Genomic DNA, 17,558 nt, shown 5'->3' on the forward strand with positions numbered 1-17,558 from the left:
CACCAACCATGAGATCATGAGATCAACCAACTGAGCCACCCAGGCACCCTCCCTACCACTTTCTATTTTGGATGTTGACACCATGTTCTTTCTCAGCCTTAGCTAATCACCAAGAACTTTGGCTTTTGTTCTCTCAAAACCGACAGTAACTTCAAAAGCCACCCACAGTGCACGCAAATAAAGCTAAAGGCTTAAGATAGTCTGGAACAAATAAAATTCTAAGGTGGAAAGGTGACTTACAGAGTCAATAAATATTTAGTAGTTACAACCCCCAAAAATGTGATTTTGAATAGGAAGGAGCAGAGACTTAAGGTGAGAGAAGGGTGTGTAGATTTGCTTATAGTTGTTCAGTTTAGTTTGAGGATTTTGAAAAGAGGACACACACCAAAGTCATTGTCCTGAGGGTGATGAGTCATCTGTCTATTTCGAATGCAGGTGATTAACTTGGGGTCTGTAGACTGATTCCCAATATATATTTATTGCTTTCATGCAAGAAATTTATAAAGCTCCTAACCATCAAAACGGTGCCTTTAAGCAAATAGCTTGTGCTAAAAGGATTATAAAAAAATTTTAAAGGCAACTTCTCTTTATATGCTCAAGTGACTGGGATGTGTCTTTAGCCTTTTTTCCCTGTCTCCTCTTGTATTTGGGATTTTGATCCCACTTAAAGTCAAAGGTGTAGAATGCCTCTTCCAGGGTTCTACCCTGGCTCTTCTGCAACGAGTCGTGCAGACGTTGGCTTCTCGGGTCCTCAGTTGTCCGCCAGGATGTGGTGCAGATTCCGGGTGGTCCCCACATAACAGCGCCGTCAATGATAATTCAGACGTCAGATAACACCCTCTGAACGTTAACTTTTTCTCTTCTAGCTGGAGTGTGAAAGTTTCTCGCGTGTAAGCTGTAGTGGCCTCGGTCTCTGCGGGGATACAGTTCACGTTCATCTTCCTCCTTGCAGGAAAAGCTCCCTGCTCTTGCTCCCTGCAATCAGCAGACCAAGACTTCCATGAGGTCTCTTTAGTTGATTAGCTGAGCGACCACCCGAGGCCAGCACGTTTCCTAAGACGATCTCCTTAAAAGGACCAGCCTGTCTTTAAAAGGAAAAAAAAGGGAGGGGGGCAGGGGGTAGCCAGAGAGCCTGAGAAGTCATCAGCAGCTTTTCTTCCCACACTTGTGGTATCACAACAATGATTCACCTCAACACAGGGCGGCAGCTTCCCTAATTAGCCTGGAGACGCTCCGGACCCACACGGTTATAAAAAAACAACTTTTACTTTTATTCAAATGTACAGTTCCAACCCACTGCGCCCACTCCCTCCAGCCCCGGGCCCGCGGGCCGCCTGCTTTGCCGGGCGGATCAGGAGCCCCGTAGGCCCCGCGCCGTTGGGCCGCGAAGCCCCCTGGTGACCTGGAAGGTTGAGGCTGGAGTTGGGGCCGAATCCCTCTCGAGGGTATTCAAGTGAGCCGGAACGTGGACGTCTCGTCCTCCAGGCCCGTCGGGGTCGCTGGTGGACCCCGGCCTCGCCAAGGTAGGGGTGGCCTGGCCCGGAGCCCCGACAGCGTCGCCGAGTGGGCCAGCCAAGGCTGGGCGGCGGGAGCAGCCGCGGGGTGCGCAGGGGTCCCCGCCCGGCGCGTGGGGACAGCCTGGGCCCGCCGGCGCCTTCCCCCACGAGCTGTGGGCAGCGACTCCGGCTGTTGGGTGGCGGCGGCGGCGGCGGCGGGAGCGGCGCGCCGCGGGGGAGGTGCGCGCGGCGGCCGCGGGCGAGCGGAGCCGCGCGGCGTCCGCCCCCGCCGAGCCGAGAGGAGCCGAGCGGAGCCGGCGCGCCCGGGGCTGGGAGCGCGCGCCGAGGCAGGCTGAGGGCCGGCCGCGGGAGCGTCGCGCCCGCGCCCCGCTCTCAAGACCCCGACCGGGGCCGTGGCAAGGCCAGCTGACACCTGCTGCGTCGGGCCGCGGGCCGCAGCGTTCCCGCGCGGGTGCCGGAGCGGTTTCGGGCGGGGGCCGCCGGGCGCGCGCGCCCACGGCAGGAGCGTTCCCCGCACGCTGCGGACGGTGTTCCTCCAGCGCTTCGCCGAGCCCGGGCCACGCTCCTGAGCCAGGTACCCGGGCGGTCTGCGGCGGGCTGGCCGCGAAGCGTGCGTGGGCTGGCGACCGGTGGCGCGGGGAGACCTGGGCGGGGGCGGCGCGGACCGAGTAGCGCCCCGACGTCTGCCCAGGTGTGTGGCCGGCCAGGGCAGAGTCCACGCGGCCAGGTGCCCCTCGGACTGGGGGTTGGGGGGGTGGGGTGGAGGGGGGCGCGATCCCGCGCGGCCGCCTCGTGGGGCAGCGCGGGCCTGGGCGGAGATGAGCCAGACACGCTCACGCAAGTGCCCAAAGTTTCCCTTTGCTCACTTTGCTGGACTTAACTTTGAATTGTGAGGTGAAGCATAGCAGTTTCAAGCTTTAAGAGGGAAGTCGATCTTGCTGGGTCTGGATCGTTAGTATACGAAGTGTTTGTGCCTGCTGTCTCTAAAGGCCATTGCAGGAGAAATTAGTGGACAAAGTCACTAAATGCCTTTTTTATGTGTTAGTTAATGGTTTATTTGTAGGCAGGTTTTAGGCTTCGGTTACAAGCCACCAGTAAGGGATTCTGGGTTCCATGTAAGAAATACTCAAATTGGGGGGCGTTGTCTTAAAAAAATTATAGTTGACATGCAACGTTGTATGAGTTTCCAGGGTATGATTTGACAGTTCTATAAGTTACGCAGTACTCACCACAGTGTTCAAAATTTTAATCAACAAAGTATATCTTGAACAGATGCTTCATATCTGGCAGGGCTTTAATTTGAGGTTAATAACAGCATAGGTAGTTACTCAAATGAGCCAACATTTGGCTTTGAAATGCAGGGAAAAAGGAATGCCACCGTTTGAATCGGACTTGTGTAGGTACAGGCTGACAGCTGGCATCGTGTCACTGCTGAACACTTAATTTTGAGCCAGGAAATCTCTCCAATGGGAGACAAGCAGCTGTGTGATCTTTTTAGAGGATCACCCCATACCTTCTCAAGCTATCTTAAAATATCCTCCCTTATTCAAGCCTGCAAGCTTTCTTCATTTACATAACGCAGGCAGTGGACCATGGAATAGAATCTATTTAGACCCCTGGTATTCAATCTGGAACTCAGTCACCTCACCCCCACACACCTGGAATTATGGAGCAGGGTGGTCACTCCTGAGAGCCCTTTGAGGTTATAAAATTGTGAGGGGAAACATCTGGAGAGGGCCCCGCAGTGGGATCCCTGCCTTTGGGAGCTGGTGGAGAAGGGTTGAACTGGCTAGTTTCCTGGCTCTGCCCCAGTCCTGTGCTGAGCCATGTTGGAGCCTGAGGCAAAAGGAAAAATCACTAATCTGGATCCTGTCTTTAGTTAAAATTGTAATATTTAGCACGACATAGATTTTGTGTTTATTTTGACGTTTTAAAACACTGCATTAAGACGTTTGCCTTGTGGAGCTTTTGGTCTCCCTTGAAATTTTGCGTCTGAGGTGAATGCCTCACTTGCCTCACCCTAGTTCTAGACTTGCCTGTGAGTCCAGGTGCTTAACTTCTGCAAGCATCAGTTTCCTCACCTATAAAATAAAAAAAAAAGTAGACTCTCCACGGATGTTGTACAGCTAAAGCATAGCATCTGGCTGTTTACACAGGACTAGGCATATGGGGACCATGAAAGGGTGGCTGTCCTATTTGTATTTCCCTGAATCTTCCTGAGTCTTGGTTTGCACTCAGCAAAATGGGAGTAATAATAGCCAGCTCACAGCGATGCTGTCAGGGTTAAATGAGAGAATGTGGGTGAAGGCGCTGGCCCTCCTGGAGGGTAAGTTTTCTGTGATGGCTTGGTGGGCCCCGGATTTGCCTTGCAAGGTCACAACCACTTGCTTTCCCCTCTGGACGTTAGCCTTGTGCCTTGTCATGCACAGACACTCATAAATTCTGTTTGTGTTGCATTGAGACCCCACAGAAGCTTTTGAATCAAAGTAGAGATGTTTCTTGCCCAGGACTTATTTTGGAGTGGTGAAGTTCACCAGCCACAAGTTGTAGTTAGCAAAATGTTTTATAAATGAACTTAATTTTGCTACTCCAAACAAACGACTTTGGTTCCCTTTTGGTATATTTAGTCCTTGTTTATGATTGTGATTTTCCTGAGCCTAAGTCAAGTGATATTATCTCAGTCACTAGCTTAAGGCAACTTGGTCCCTTGAGAGTCAGTCTCTCAGTCTCTCTAGGTTACTCTTGGGGGCCCCTTCTCCCCACAGGTGGTCTCTGGGCACCAGGACAAGGTTGGCATCATGTAAAGGTGTGTGGGAGAGTGGCCCCTTGCTGGCCTTCTATTCCTCTTGCTGATGCATTTCCCATCACCACCACTGAGCCTTCTTTCCCTCCTCCACTGAGTGTGGTCCAGCTGGGTGTCACTGGGGTGAGCTGCAGCTGGGACCTGGCTCCTGCAACTGGCTGTGAGGTCGGCACACTCTGGCTCTCTTCTAGGTCTCTCCTGGGCACCCGAGAAACTGCCCGGATCATGTGGCACTATGTTAGGCTTCCATTTCTGCCCCACTTGAGTGGTCCTCAGTGTTCCCAATAGGAAGCAGGACAAAAACTTCCCGTGTTTTGTGTTCCCTTCAACCTTCCATGGATTTTTCTTCCCTCACCACCTCTTCTCTAGGTGGTGCAAAGCGGTGGGGAGGGGGGAGGGTGCTCAGTCCCTTCAGCTTCCCCTTTTCTTAGTACTGGAAGAGTGTTTTTTTTTTTAAGATTTTATTTTTAAATAATCTCTACACCCAACATGGGCTCAGACTTACAACCCTGAGGTTGAGTTTCATGCTCCACTGACTGAGCCAGTCAGGCACCCCAAGAGCTTTTTTTTTTAACCTGTGGGGCAAGAGTCTTAAGTCATATCTTCTGTTCTCTGTGCATTATGACTTAGAATAAAAAAAGAATTAAACATCATCTCACCTCCCCCCCCCCCCCCAGCTTTGAAAAATCAGATGCATCCTGATGAGGTGGGAAGGAGGCAGGGAAGAACAAACTGGGAAAATAGGGAAAAAATTCCCTTCCTCTCCCTGCTCTCCATCTTTCTGGCCACACTGATCTGGGTTATGGGCACTGGACTTCTTAATACATGAAAAAGACTGGGAAAGATATAGAACCTGCTGGAAATACCAGTCACAGGCTGGGAGGAAATGGGGAAAGAGCAGCTTTGAAGCTTTGTTGGTGGGTGGGAGAAGAGACTAGTTTTCTGCTACACATTACTGAGTCCAGCCCAGTAAACCAGTTTCAGGTGGATTAATGTCTTTCAAACCATTACCCCCTATTTATGTTGCTGTTTCTTCATCATCAGAATGATCCACTGTGTGCTTTGCATTTACTAAAAGCATAAGAGAAACAGAAAAATCCAAGTCATAGTTAGTTGCTTCTTCAGGGTGCTTAGGAATTATTTGAAGAATAAGATTAGCCTTTAGGAAGCCTAAAGCTGTAAACCCAAGCTCTGGGTTTTGTTTTCACACTCAGTGGTTGGAAGGTGAAGTGGTCAGGGAAGGCTTCTTGGAGGGGGTGACTTTAAGTAACATTAAGACTTTGCCACATGGATGTGAGATGAAAGAGAGCTTTCCATGAGAAGGAGCTCTTGAGTGCCTAGAGACAGAAAGGCCTTCCCAGGGGTGGCCTTTCAGGATGTGCTCGTGGCTTGACCCTTCTTGGTGTCATGTTTATCCCTTTTGTTGTCTAGGTACCTGTAAACACTGGCACAGTTACTGTCATCTGTAGGTAGGACAACAGGAATGGTCAGCTCTCTAAATTCCTTGTGTTTTCCCAAACTAATGGAAATCAGATGTGTTTTAATCTACCCTGTTTTCTTAGATGTTTGCATCTGGAAAATAATTTCAAACTTTTGGGTCAGGTCAGTGGTCCTTGAGATATGTTTGTGATTCTGATGAGTTAGTTACCTTGGAATTCTTTGTATTGCTTTAACGTGCTATAACCCATAATTCTGAGCTCAGTGGGTCATGAACCAGAAGATGCCATGTGAGTACTCATGGAATTTAGTGGCTAATAGACAGGGAACAGTGAGACAGGTGCGAACATGCACCCAGGGGCTCCTTGACAGGTGTCAACGCCTGATTCCATGCAGACACTTGTACTTTTCAGATGCAGATTCCTGGTAGGAAGGACTCTCAAATATTTTTCTTATGATTAAGGTATCTGTGAAAAGAAATTACAGAAGATCTTTTTGAAAGGTGAGGAGTAGACAGTTATTTAGTTGCTCAAGCCTCTTCCTATCCCTGGTGTGTGAGGCTAATTTGTAAATGTATGAAATTTGAGAACTTCTGGAATACTTGGCCTCACGTCTGAGGTCCATTCACCAGTCTCTGCATCCTTTCTGACCCCCAAATTCTCATGTTTGTGGGAGGCAATAGAAGCATTAGCTGTGGTGTGCGATTTTCCCAAGAAACTGCTCTCTGAATGTGGCATATGAAAATGTCAGAGGTGTTTTGCTTTCTTAAAGTAAGTGATCCAGCCAAGGGGGGCAGTCAGGGTGCTGGTTTCAGCTGTGGCACTTAAGAGTCCCTGTGACCTCAGGCACCCCAGAGAATGGGGGGGGGGGGTTTACTCATATGCACACACTCACACACACACACACACACACACACACACACACACACACACAAGCATCACTTGAGGTATTGTATCTGCAGAAGAAATGCTTCATAAATTATTTATGACTATTCTTCCATTTCCTTTCTTAGAACGTGAAGGGTACTTATTATAATTCCCAATTAGGACCCCTAATAAAGTACCCTACAGCAATAAAGGGTCCTTCTGCATCTGAGATCTGATGGCATTTAAGGAAAATGAGCAAATGTGCTACAGAGTGCCCCTGAGAAAAGTTAGTGATAGATGTCATGTGGGGAAAGGCCTTGATGAAATTTAAAGCACACAGTGAGAAGTGAGGGGAAAGCGATGGGAAGGGTAGCACAGTTAGGATAGGGTGAAAGTGGGTGGAAGACCTTCAGCATCTGGGTCGTGGGGTACACTGTGGTCATGCGCTCCATCTCTCTCTACAGCATTAGCTGTCCCTGCTAATATGTGGTTACAAGGACCAGTTAAAGTACTAGCGGAAGGGCCATAGATGGGACACACACACACACACACACACACACGTTCTATTGGTGAGACTCGTAGGGACAATTCTGCCCTGCCACATCTGTGGCTCCTCAGCGAGCCTGATGAACAGCCATGGATTAGAAGATCAGAATGGGTGTCACCAATGGGTAACCAAATTGCAACCAATATTAGGTTCCTCTTATATATTTAATGTTATACATAAGAATATGTCATGAATATTTAGTATTTTTTCAGCATTTAGTGTATCATGAATATTTACTGCCCAGCTGCTTTGGGTATATTTAGTACGTAATGAATATTAGGTATCTCTTGTCCTTCCACACCTTTCTGTCTGATATACACATGTTCTCTTTACTGAGTTTTATCTATACTAAACATATCTTATAAGTCATCCATCCCCTTTGCTGTCTTTTCTTTAGAATTGAATATTCTCAAATAACATGACAAATGTACATTACACCAGCCTAGTCTCTTAAAATAAGTTTCCAGGTTGTATATATTTTTGTGAAGCCATTGTCCTATCAGGATGGGTGTCTGAGGTGTGTGTGGGCCTCTGGGACCGGGTGTAGGTCTGTATAGGCTGATAAAGCTTGCTCATGTGCACTTCAGGTTTGCAGATGGACAGTGAACTGTGTGCTCGGGGCTGGTTTCTGCTCTTGGCTCCTCAGGAAAGAAGTGACCATGGGAGAGTGTCCATCCGAGAGGCTATACCTGTTGTTTTGAGCCTTGCGCAAGCTGGTCTCAACTCTTAGCTCTTTTTGGTTGGGTGCAGCTGTGTGGCCAGGCACAACATCTGCACCAGCAGGGACAGGGATGGGAGCATTGGATGTGGGGTCACAGTTCACCTGGGGCCTAGGCTCAGCCCTGGGCCTCTTGAGTTCTCCTCCCTGGTCTGCAGCTGATGTGGGCAATGCAGTGAGCTGCTCTGGAACACCATCCCCTCTCTGCACCTGCTGTTCCAACCTGTGTCTAATACCACACTCCTGGTCCAGAGGTTCCATCATCTTGCTTTAATACATTAATTACTCCCCTTTTCTTCCCCTCTATTCCCTGAAAAGTGGTAGCAGGAACTTTTTCATGGGTCCTTTCTGCATGGACAATTTGTGACATGGAAGCGACAAGCGCGAACCCTGCTGATGGAAACGGGGAGGAGGATGGGATTTGGGGGCGGGTCAGGCCCACACACTGGACATCGTACCACTTCACCTGGTGCTTTGTTCTCTGTGAACTGGGCTTATTTCCTCAGAAACTGAAGTGGTCACGTATGTTTGGATGGTTGCTGGGTGGCAGCTGCATGCTCCATTGGAAATCAGATCTTTAAATCACCATGTATTAGCGTTTCCAGTATACTGTCTGGGTGAAACAGGCTCTTCACGTACAAACACAAAACATTTTGTAGATCTGAGTCACTGTTTTCTGAGGCTTGGCCTGTGTCATCTTGTTTTCATCATGGCCTCCATGAGCAGAGATGGTTCTTTCAGCTGAGGTGTTCGTGCTAGCAAGGCTTCCCTGGTACCATGTTTAGAGCTGAAATTACAGGTTGTGTTTCATGGGCCCTGGGGAAGCCCAGAGGCATCCCTCGATAGTGAAGGAACCACTGCAGGCAAGACTCTGCCAGGCCAGCAGGCAGGGAAGGCCCAGAAGGTCGTGAACTTGGCGTGGGGCAGGCCTGCCAGCCGCCCAGAATGCCGACCAGACGTGTGATTTGGCTCGTCGCAGTCAGGCTGCTCCTTGGCTGCTCCCTTGTGTGGCACAAGGCCAGGTGCGGCACAACAGACTGGCTCCACCACGAGGCAAAGCCGGGGGCGGAACATGAGTGGGCGTCTTGCTAGATCTGGGGGCACGTCCTCCCAAATTTTTGTGCTATACCGAATATTCATGTGTGTGTACATGTGTGTGTGTGCACGCAAAAGTACCTGTTTAATATGAAGAGGTAATATCTACATTGTTTCGTGCTGCCCTTTCTTTCTTTCTTTCTTTCTTTCTTTCTTTCTTTCTTTCTTTCCTTCCTTCCTTCCTTCCTTCTTGTATATGTCTTTATTTGAGAAAGACAGAGAGAGTGCGCACGCAAGTCGGGGAGGAGGAGAGAAAGAGGGAGGGAGAGAGTCCCAAGCAGGCTCTGCACTGTCAGTGTGCAAAGCCCGATGCAGGGCTTGAACTCACAAACTGCAAGATCATGACCTGAGCTGAAATCAAGAGTCGGATGCTTAACCAACTCAGCCACCCAGGCGCCCCTGCCTTTTCAAAATTAGTATTGTGTGTTGAGTCTCTTTTCCACATTGCTAGATATTCTTTCTTAGTATTGGTTGTGTGACTGTGAGGAGCTCCCATAGGATGGGCAGGCCGAGCCTACTTAACCCAAGTCCTCTGTTGGATCAATGTCTACTTAAATTATTTTCAACCCTTAGCCACTTAGTAATGGTAGGACGGTGAACATCTTTGTCCACGCTCTTTTGCACATTTGTCTGGTTGGTTCCTTCCAAGTACTATCTCATAAGTAGATTTCCTGTGTATGTACATGCCTCCTCCTTTAATATGCCCTGCCTGGAATAATTTTTTTTTCACACCAAGGTGTGTGTGTGTGTGTGTGTGTGTGTGTGCGCGCGCACGCGCGTGTGTGCGTGTGTGTGTATGTATGAGAGAGAGAAATTTCCCTCCTCTTGGCCGACAGTGTCTTCAACATCTGTGTTATTCAGGATTTGCTCGAGTTAGTTTAGGCAGAAGAGGATTTAATGCAGGAAATTCAGGGCCAGCAGAATCGTTAGAAGCTTGGCCCTTGGCCAGACCTACAGGAGTGACCCCCAGAACAACACTGCAGGGCTGGCTGGACAGGAGCTGCTGCCTCCAACCCCAGACCCATTCCGTGGAGGGTCCCTCCTGCTCAGTGTACATCCATGAAGCTGGGGACAAGGCTGTGGGACTTCCACACCCTTCTCCCCCCATGGAAAAACCTGATGCTTCTGCGGAGGTGGTGGTGTCTGTTAGCAGAGATGCACAGGAGACTCTTCCACGTGGGGAGCCTGGCAGGGAGGGAGGCTAGGAAGTCAATTTATGAACTATATTTCTCCTTGGTTTTCTAGCCTCTAGCAGGCAGTGAACAAGCCAGGGAGTGTGAACAGAATCTCAGCCTTTATTTGTTTTTCTAATGTTGTCCTTTTAGTGTTGTATCTGAAGCAGGCAGAGGTGAGGTTCACAGAATGTAGCCACAGGTATGGTGATGGGCCTGGGTCCCTGTCTCACAGAATCAGTTGTTCTGCTCTCAGAGAAGGCCCAGAATCTTTCACGGATAAGGTTTTCATTTCAGTTGCCTTGGACATGAGCCCCAGTCCCCTTCCTACTCACTCTTAGAAACCAGATTAGAAGCTTCTCCAGCCTGAGCTTTGTTCAGATAGGTGACAAAACAACATGAAGCCATGTACCAATAGTTCCTGCAGACTTGCCTTGTCTATGAACCATGTATTTGAAAATCAGATCCCCGGAGACCTGCCTCAGTGGGAAGGGTGTGGGTTGTCTAGTTGTTTTCTCTTGATATTGGAGACCCTTTGTTCTCTCTCCCCCTTTCTTGGTGGTGTCGTGTTAATGTTGAACAGCCCTGTTATTAGGCATGGGGAGGAAGCAGGAGTTAGCGTACTGTCAAGTTAAGATTCAGATTTTTTTTTCATGAGCCATAATTGATCAGCAGTCCATTTATGAACTATATTTCTCCTTGCCTCTCCAAACAGGCTTTTGTGCATAATTACTGTGAATTCAGGTGTTTGTATAGTGCCAAGTTCCCCCTCTGAGTGGATTACTGCATTTTCAGTTGTTTAGGAAAAGCATTGCTGAGGAAGGGTTCCAGGAAAGACTGTGTCTTTAGCAACCCTCAGCCCATGGGTGGCCCAGGGTGTTTTGGTGACTGTGGGGGTCAGCTACCAACCTGATGTGCACATCTTTCTGGCCCTAAACAGGCCCTCCACTCCTTACAGTAAATGTTACCCTTCAGAGATTGACTATTTAAAGCAACCTGATGGTCCCTAACTCGAAGCTCTGAGGGAGATGTTGGGGGTGAGGAAAGAAGGAGCCCAGCTTCCTCCCAACTCCAGATGGGATGTGACAGCTTTTGGGACCAGTTCTTGGAGGGTCCAAAAGATCATTATTTTAGAGACCCATCAGAGAAACCCATATCTTTTACAAAGGAGAACGTATTGGTGATTTGATATATCCCAAGTGATTCACTTTGGGTTTCAACAGCACCTTCCTTCTGTAAATTAAAAATAGAACTTGACAGAGCCGGTCACTATATGGTAAAACCTTGGTTTGTGAACACAATTCATTCTGGAAAACATGCTTATAATCCAAAGCTCTTGTATATCAAAGCGAATTTCCCCATAAGAAATAATGGAAACTCAGATGATTTGTTCCACAACCCAAAAATATTCATGTAAAAATGATTACAATACTGTAATATAATATAAAGAAAATACAAAATATAAAGAGAAATAAACAAATTAAGCTGCTGTTACCTTTGAAAACCTTCGTGGCTGATGTGAGGGAGATGAGAGAGGAGGGTTATTGTGTAGGATGACTTTTACTATCACTAACGGAATCACTGCTGTCTGTTGGCTCAATGGAATCTTTTTCTGTATGGAGGCAATTGGATAGTCTCACATTGATATTGACTACAGTACAATATTAATAAGCACTTGTCATATACTGTATTTAATGTAACTGGCAATAGGCAGTAGAGGAAAGGGTCTATATCTGCAGGAAGCCTGACCTAGAATGAAACAAAGCATCCCAAGCTCACTCGTGTATGGGAAAGCAAAGGACAGTTCATTGGTGCTTTGAAGTGACAAAAAATACACTAGTGCCAGTTGTGGGCACTCTCCAACGTTCTAAAAAGTCACTGATTTCTGCCAAACACTGGGGCCTGAGACAGAGCATCCTAACATGGGAGATCACCTGTAATCCCACAGAGAGAGAGAGAGAGAGAGAGAGAGAGAGAGAGAGAGAGAGAGAGAAACCATTGGCTCAGTTGTGATCATGTGATATTTGGCATCACATACTGCTCATATCACAAGACATTGCTCATTTATCAATTTAAAATTTATAGAAATATTTGCTCATCTTGCAGAACACTCTCAGAACAAGCTACTTGTAATCCAGTACTATACTTACTACCTGTTGAACACTGGGCACCATTTTGGGTATTTCCCCTTCATCATCTCACTGAAGCCTGTGATCACGTTGTGCATTTTATAAATAAGGAAACTGAGGCCCCGAGAGGTGAAGTAACTTGGCCAGGGTTCCTCAGCTAGTGAGTGGAAAGAGCTGTGAACCCAGCTCCACTCACCGCTCCCCCTGTTTCTCTCAGAAGATGATTTCCCCTTGAAAATAGCCTCTGTTTCCGAGGATGTGGAGAAACAGGAACCCTCTTGCACTGTTGGTGGGAATGCAAACTTGTGCAGCCACTCTGGAAAACAGTGTGGAGGTTCCTCAAAAAATTAAAAATAGAACTACCTTATGACCCAGCAATTGCACTACTAGGAATTTACCCCAGGGACACAGGAGTGCTGATGCATAGGGGCACATGTACCCCAATATTTATAGCAACACTGTCAACAGTACCCAAATTATGGAAAGAGCCTAAATGTCCATCACCTAATGAATGGATAAAGATGTGGTTTATATATACAATGGAATACTACATGGCAATGAAAAAGAATGAAATCATGCCGTTTGCAGCAACGTGGATGGAACTGGAAGGTAATATGCTGAGTGAAATAGAGAAATATAGATATCATATTTGTCACTCATATGTAGATCTTGAGAAACTTAATGGAAGGCCATGGGGAAAGGGAAGGGGAAAAAATAGATACAAACAGAGAGAGAGGGAGGCAAATCACAAGAGACTATTAAATACACAGAACAAACTGAGGGTGGATGGGGTAGAGTGGAAAATGGGTGATGGGCATTGAGGAGGGCACTTGTTGGGATGAGCACTGGGTGTTGTATGTGAGCCAATTTGACAATAAATTATAGTAAAAAAAAACCTGTTTCTCTAGTGTGCAACCGAGGTACTTACCCACACAAGTGCTGTGTAGTTGTTGGCTTTATTGCTGTTACTATTTAGCGAACATGCCCAGATGCTGTCATGATTGCTTTACCCTCACTGTTTTTATCCCGATTTTACAGAGGAGCAAACTGAGGCACAGGGAGGTTATGGGACTTACCTAAATCACCAGTACACAGTGGAGCGGGGATTTGAACCCAGCGTCCTTTCCTTGTTGCCCTGCTTTTAACCTGTCTTGAACTGTTAACTTGCAATGACTGGGAAGTGTCCTTATAACTCCCCCAGGGTTTTACTTAATGGGAGGGAACACTCTTGAAAAATCATTCCTGTTGGTGTTCACAGAGCCTGGAGGGGCTCTTTACTCCCCAGATTCCTTCTGAGCCCACCTCCTGACATTCCAGCCACAACTGGAGTCTAGGTGGAGACCTTTCTCCTGCCTCTCTTTCTCTTGGCTGCCTGCAGCAGATTTTGCAGGAAAGGAGAGGAGGGGAACGTCACGGATGGAGGTGGCAAGGGCACAGGCACAGGCTGAAGGCTGGGCTGACCACACCCTGGCAGACCCCTGGCTGTTTGGTGACCTTGAGGACAGCCTGGGGCTTACTTTCCAACTGCACGCACTGGGAGATTGAGATACGTGCCTCCCAGGGTTGTTGGGAGAAGAAAAGGCAATAGTTTATGTGGAAATGGCAGACATGCTGTAACCAGTGTATAAGAGTGAGTTAGAAATGACATTTTATTTTAATTGTTATTATAATTTAGCCCTTTTTATTAATACATTTCTAGGAAGAGTAAGGCCTCGTGACTGGGGGCTCTGGGCACAAAACCTAACTCTCCTGTTCTCCAGCCTCATGGTCTCTCAGTGCCTGGGTTCCCCATGGGGGTGGGACTAGCACCGGCCTCGGAGGATTCATGTGGGGACTGGCTGGAGAGCTAATGTCCCAGGGCAAGCACGTACTTAGCCCCAGCTCTTAAGTACTTGCTCACCTGAAGGCCTGCAAGTTAAATGGCTGCCATCTGTGAGAATAAAAACCGAAGTGGTACAGTGGGGGAGAACGGATTGGAGCCACCAATGGCTGAACAGGTTATGTCTTCCAGGCACTATTAGGCACTTATATGACCTCACTAATTCTGCGAATAACCTTTAAAAGTAGAAATGATTGTCACTCTTTTGAGGTAAGGAAACTAAAGCTCAGGGAGGTGAAGGTGATGCGTGGGTCCCCATCACAGGAGACCCAGGGGGCTGCATCCCGAGTCTTTCTGGCTCTATGGGCTATTCTAAGTGAACTGTTCACCATGTACCAGCATGATTAACTGCAGGAACAAATACTTCCCCCCAAATCATCTGTTCTCGTTTCTCCCCCATTCCCAGATAAACACTGCTGTTGTGGCATCGTGTTATGCTCTCCCAGTTCTTTGCTGTTTTGATGGACATAGACAGAGTCTTTTGTGCAAAGTGGCAGTTTAAACCCCTCATGGCCAACCAAACTGGAATTCCCATCTGAACTCACATCAAGGAGCAGTATCCAGGATGGCTGCCATGGTGTTTGGTTTCTTAAAGGCTGTTGGTTCTCCCCTAAAGCTAGAGTGCCTGGTCTTTCTGAGAATGAGGGTCCCTTTGTAACATTGAACAATTTGGGAAACCTTTCACATGACAGTAACTGTATTTTCATGAACCATCAAGAAGTGTCACTGCTCAGTATAGCTTTAGTATTAGAAATATACAGGTCATCAGGGCGCCTGGGTGGCTCCATTGGTTTAGCATCTGAATCTTGATTATGGCTCAGGCCATGATCCCAGGGTTGTGGGATCCAGCTGACGCTCAGCATGGAGCCTGATTAAGATTCATTTTCTCTCTCTCTCTCTCTCTCTCTCTCTCGCTCTCGCTCTCGCTCTCTCTCTCTGCCTCACTCATGTGCTCTCTCTCTCTCTCTCTCTCTTTAAAAAAAAGGGAGAAAAAAGAAAAGGAAAAAAAAGAAATACACAGGTTGTCTTAGCCACTTAGGGACCATGAGGCACCTGAGACCCCTCACTTCTACATGGACTCTAACAGAAGGCTCTGGGACTCTTGCAGCCATGTCTTTCCCTCAGTAACCCAGACTCAAAGGGTGCCTTGACCTCCTGTCTACCTGTGAGAGATAGCCAGGTATTGAGCTAATTTGAATACGAAATCTATAGCCAGAAGAAAACCAGGCAAAAGTCCCTGAGACAAACTTATCAATTTAACCAGTACCACTGGTTAAAGTCCTTGTCTGTTTATTCAGTGTTCCTTCAGGACACACTTATCAAGGCCCCTGTGAAGCTCACAGTCTATACAGTAGCTCTAGATATAAAGGCATAAGTTCAGTGAATGTGACAGGTGAGGGCAGTGGATTCCACTGAGGCAGGCTGTGCAGGGTCTGGGTTGTAGAGACACTGGCCAGGCTTGAGCTGGGTCTTCCACAGGGAGTTTACAGGGAACCCTGCTGGGCTCATGGTAGGATGGAGCTGACTGGCCCAGTAGGTGTGGGAGGCTGAGAGTCCATAATAGTTTTAGGGCCCACAACAATGTTTTAATTTCCTTTAAAATCCAAAGGAAAACATGAACTTTAGGCTCAACAAAATGTGTTAATATATAATAACATCATCTTTATGCTGATGCAACTGTAACATGTACTTTTTAAATTTTTATTTAATAGAGGAAGGGGCCTATGTAGGCAAAGGTGCCTAGAGCCCAAAACAGTCATAATGTGGTGGGATGGCAGAGTGACCTCCTGACCCAGGGAACTGCCTGAGCTGAGTCACACAGGCAGGGATGACCCAGGTTAGGAAGGGACCGCTCAGAGGCTTGGCTTAGCAATGCAGTTGGGTTGGGGGAAAAGCAGGGACCCTGAAAAGACCGTCTCAACCTTGGCCACAGCCTGTTCATTGAAGGCAAACAGCCCTTGGTTTTGCAGGCTCAGGACCAAGTGTTTGGGTGCCTCAGCCTTAGGCATCACTGAGAGGTAGATGCAAGGGAATTTTAGGACCTTCAGAATATTAGCTAAACCCAGAAAAGGTTGTATTTCTCAAATGTGAGATATTTGCGGCGGGGGGCGGGGTTCTAGTCCCACCCTGGTCACTTGGAGTTGAGGCTTACACCTTTGAAAACGTTTCCTCATATGAAAGCTGGGGCAGTAATTCATACAGTTTTGCTGAGGGAATTAGCACATGTCAAGTGCCTTCCTAGCCCAGTGTCTGGCCTGTAGGCACTGTCAGATGCTGGTTTCTTTCTCCTTTCCTTGTATACTTGGCCTCATTCAGGGCAGGCCAAGGAGATGGAGGTGCGCTTACCTGGGCCGTGCCTTGGCCTGGTACCAGCACCACTTGTGGCTGCCCTAGCCTTACCTACCAGGCTGACTCAGAAGGTCTGGGTGGGACCATAGTTTGTGTTTAACAAGCTTTACAGGTGAATCTGCTGTGTGGCCAGGGTTGAGGGCTTTGGCCTTCACCTGAGCACGTCTGTGCCACAGTTTGGTAGATTTGATTTCCAAGACCGAGGCTCCCACCTTTTTGAGGGAGGGAGGAGCCTGAGGCCTCGTGTGGGGAGAGTCCAAGAGCGCAAGGCTGGGCTGGCCTGGGTCCCATCCACCCTGAAGAGGCACAGGCACTCCTTTGTCCTCGGCCCCACAGGCCTCCCCTTCTTCCTGGAGTACTTCTTTCTTTTGGCTTGAGGAATGAGCAGAGCTGAGTGGCTTTTCTCCACACTGACGTTTCCAGTTTCCCTCATCTACTTTGTCAACACACATTTGTTGCAGCCATGTGCATGGCACAGTGATTTGAGGCAGGACAGCTTAGATGTGGGCCAGGCCTTCATGGCACCACCTGATAGAACACAGATATGTGCCTCTTATCATAAAGTAGACTAAAGTAAGGGCTACTCCACAAGGTGCACACCCTGTGGGGATTAATGAATTGAGATTATGGAGGCAGCGTTGATGGATCTGGAGGAGTGAATGCCACTTCTACAGTCAGGGTAGCATGTCCACTTGGAGGGAGAGTGTGGCATGTGTAGGAAAGGCCGTGTCTGATGGTACAGGACACGGACGGTATGGAGGGCTGAAGAGGGCAGCAGAGTTTAAAGAAGTGTGCTGTGGCTGGACTAGGAAGGCTGGGCATCCCACAGGAAAGTGCTGGCACTCTTGAGTGGTCATGTCCCTGGGGGCTTGTGGAGGCGACCACTCAGTAAGGGCTTTGGAACCAGCTGTGCTCGGCTCAGGGGAAGTTGTAGAGACAGTGCTTACCCACAGAAGTGTGTGCCGTGAAGCCTCTCTGCCTGTAAAAAAAAAAAAGTCAGGAAATGTGATGGAGAAGCTGTTCCCTTCACTATAGAATCAAAGATG

At 48.1% G+C, this 17,558-nt stretch overlaps 1 protein-coding gene across 3 annotated transcripts in view; it reads left to right on the plus strand.

The window, feature by feature from the left end:
- The first annotated feature begins 584 nt into the window (after positions 1 to 584).
- CRACDL (CRACD like) overlaps positions 585 to 17,558 on the plus strand; it is a 139,573-nt gene continuing 122,599 nt past the window's right edge. The window contains exon 1 of one of the 3 annotated variants that reach the window (XM_043603193.1): positions 585 to 1,523. The gene's annotated coding sequence lies outside the window, so the exon portion shown is untranslated. The other 2 variants (XM_043603192.1, XM_043603194.1) reach the window with 2 other exon arrangements.

Source organism: Prionailurus bengalensis, chromosome A3, assembly GCF_016509475.1.
Source record: "Prionailurus bengalensis isolate Pbe53 chromosome A3, Fcat_Pben_1.1_paternal_pri, whole genome shotgun sequence".
Taxonomy (NCBI): Eukaryota; Metazoa; Chordata; class Mammalia; order Carnivora; family Felidae; genus Prionailurus; species Prionailurus bengalensis.